This window comes from Arachis hypogaea, chromosome 1, assembly GCF_003086295.3.
Source record: "Arachis hypogaea cultivar Tifrunner chromosome 1, arahy.Tifrunner.gnm2.J5K5, whole genome shotgun sequence".
In the NCBI taxonomy this organism is placed as follows: Eukaryota; Viridiplantae; Streptophyta; class Magnoliopsida; order Fabales; family Fabaceae; genus Arachis; species Arachis hypogaea.
In genome coordinates this window covers 30,459,107-30,462,640 of record NC_092036.1, presented here as the reverse complement: position 1 = coordinate 30,462,640, position 3,534 = coordinate 30,459,107, and positions in this window count along the sequence as shown.

Here is a 3,534-nt window from a genome sequence, read left to right as displayed (position 1 = left end):
CTTCCGTATCGATAATAATCAACACACATCTAACATCCTCAAACCGGGAGTCTTGGACGTACCCTATCCTACAATACCTCCTCGACGGAACCCTACCACCAGACCCAAAAGAGGAAAGGCGAATAAAAAGAGAAGCCGCCAACTACACCATCATAGCAGGACAGCTATACAAACGCGGATTCTCGCAACCCCTACTCAAATGTATCGAACCCGGGGACACGGAGTACATACTCCGCGAGATCCACGAAGGCTGCTGCGGTCACCACATCGGAGGAAAAACGCTAGCCCAAAAAATCATCAGGGCTGGCTACTTCTGGCCCACAATCATTCGAGACTCCGTACAGTTAACAAAAAGCTGCGACAAATGCCAAAGGCACGCCAATACCCACCAAGCCGCCCCGCACCAACTCAGCATTATCTCGGCAGAACGGCCGTTCGGCAGTTGGGGAATCGACCTCGTCGGGCCCTTCCCCACAGCACCCGGCCAACTCAGATATCTCGTCGTCGCCATAGACTACTACACCAAATGGATTGAAGCTGAGCCCCTAGCCTCCATAACGGCGACCCAATGTCGAAAATTCGTCTGGCGACAGATCATTACCCGATTCGGAATCCCCGAAGTCATCATCTCAGACAACGGAACTCAGTTTACCGACAAAACATTCAGAGAACTCCTAGAAGGATTACGCATATCCCATCGCTTCAGCTCGGTAGAACATCCCCAAACAAACGGACAGGTGGAATCCGCCAACAAAATAATCGTTAAAGGACTCAAGAAACGGCTCGACGAAGCCAAAGGACTATGGGCAGATGAGTTGGGATCAGTCCTATGGTCGTACTGAACAACACCCAAACGAGCACAGGAGAAACGCCCTTCCGATTAACATACGGCGTAGAAGCAGTCATCCCAGTGGAAATCGGGGACCCCAGCCCCAGGAAAACGGTTGGAGGTAACGACGAAGAAGCAGAACGAGACCTCATTGACGAAGAAAGAAGCATAGCTCACGTCAAAGAGTTAGCACTTAAACAAAGAATCAGCCTAAGATACAATCACGGCGTTCTCCGACGAGAATTTGCGGACAACGACCTCGTCCTACGACGAAACGATATCGGTCCCCCGACCCCAGGAGAAGGAAAACTCGCCCCCAACTGGGAAGGACCATACAGAATCAAGGCCGTAATCGGAAAAGGAGCATATAAACTCGAACGACTCGACGGCAGCGAAATACCAAGAACTTGGAACGCAGCCAACTTACGAAGATACTACACTTAAATAAGTCACCCTTTGTTTTTCTTTTATTTTCCTCATTTCGTCTTTTAGAACCTCGGGTACTCTTTCCCTCACGAAGGGTTTTAACGAGGCCCAACCATTCAAATAAATTTTCACAAGTTATTTCCACTTAATCTCCATTACAAGTCATTACCGTTTCTCAAACACGGAACAAAGACACGGCCATAACTGGAGGACTGATCACCCCCCAGGCCGAACACACGGATATCCAAAAAACCGACCAAACGACGGTCGATAAAAACGAGAAAACAAACGCTCAAATATACGAGAAGGCCCGAACGGCCAAATAAACGCCACGAAACGGATCATACAAAAAAGACCCAAAACGGCTGAAAATACCATTAAAAACAAGTTACGGCCCTTGAGCCACTAGGAATATTCAAAAAACAAAGTTCAAAACTAATTACAGAGAAACTACTCAATGTCGACAATCCGACCATCACGGACAGTCTTAAACGCTCCCATCACGGACACATCCACGCCAGGAGCCAACACCAAAACCTGTGCCTTCATCGTCTCCTCGGTAGCAGCAATGGCATCCCTAGCATCAGCCAACAGACCCGTCTTCTCCTTTTTCAAAGCTTCAACCTCAGCCTTCAGAGTTTCCGACTCGGTGAGAAGTACGGTAGCTTGAGAACCCGCATCCGAGGCACGCTTCCGCTCCTCCGCCAGTTGAGAAAGAAGCGAAGTCTCAACACCGGTAAGTCGGAGAATCTCCGCCCCGGCATCCTCTGAAGACTTCACCGCTTTCTCCTTTGCAGTATTGGCGGCCTCAAGCTCCTCCTTCAACTTAGTCACATCAGCCTGAGCCTGCCGAAGCTTCTTTTCCAACAAACCCACTTGGGCCATCACGGGATCAGCCTTCCGAACAACCACGGCAGAGCGAAGAAGGGCACGGTAAATCGACTTAGCCTGGAACGAGACGTCACAGCCATCAAAATATGACTCCGTTCCAGGCATCAAGTGCTGATCAATAAAACCCGTAGCATCAAAGCGTCGGTCCATCACACTAGGTACCAAACCCTCCTCCTCAAAGGTCTCACTACCCGGCTCCTCAGGCCTGCTCCTCTTCCGAGAAGCCTCAGCAGCCGTCATCACGACGACCTCAGGCGAACCGGGAGGATCTTGAACACCAGTAGGCGCCCCCGAATGAACCACCCCCTGAGAGGCAGCCTGAGAGTCCACAGCCGGATTCGAGAAAGGAGTAGATGGAGATGACGACCCCTCCTCCCGAACCAACGCTGCCTTCAGTCTTGCCAAAGAAGTCAGCCCGCCCGCCATCTCAACTGAAAGAAAAACAAGAGAAGAGTTAAAAAAAAAAACACACCAATATATGTCCGACAAGCCTCAGGATCCCCCATAACGTCTCGAGGATTCAACGGACGCTCGCCAAACAAATGCCACAAAACGCTGGCAATATCCTTATCCTCCCGAGACAAATCATCATAGGAGACCTTAGTCAGAACCGACGGTCCGGCACCGAAATTCCAGTACGTCGGAAACCGGCGCTCGCCCTCCAAAGTAAGCTAAAACGGGTGGTGCCCCCGAACGGGACGCACCTTAAAATACTCCCATTTAAATCCATGAAAAGAATCCTCAAACAACCCAAAAATCCGGCGATGAGGCTGAGCACGGAAAGACATATATCCTTTCTTGTGCTTCCCCTCCTTAGTCGGAAGAGTGCACAAGAAAAGAAAAAGAAAAACAGGAACCGAAGCCGGAAGATCGAGATACTGGCACACCAACTCAAAACACCGAACGGCTGCCCAGCTATTCGGGTGAAGCTGAGACGGTGCTACGGAGCACCGACTAAGTAAACCCTGAACAAACGGCGAGAATGGGAACCGCACACCAAGCCGAGTAAACATGGATTCGTAAACCCACATCCAGTCCGGCACGGTGGGCGAACGGAGGTTCAAATAGCAAACACGCTCGTCGGCATCAGGGAGCACGAGCTCGTATCGCCCCTCCTCTTCACCACCACCACAAATTGCCCCCTGGTCGCGGAGCCGTTGGAGATCACCCTCCGTCATCCGCGACGGAACACCCCATACATCGCTGGTCACCCAACCATAGCGATTGGGAACGCCCCTGGAAGGGGCTACTAGGGCACCCACACTCTCATTTCTCCGACGCTGCATACCTAAAACAGGGAGGAGCACCACCATCAGCCTACCAACTCTACACAGTAACAAAACAAAAACCTAACACCACTACCAAACCCAAACGCCGTGACCCACCAC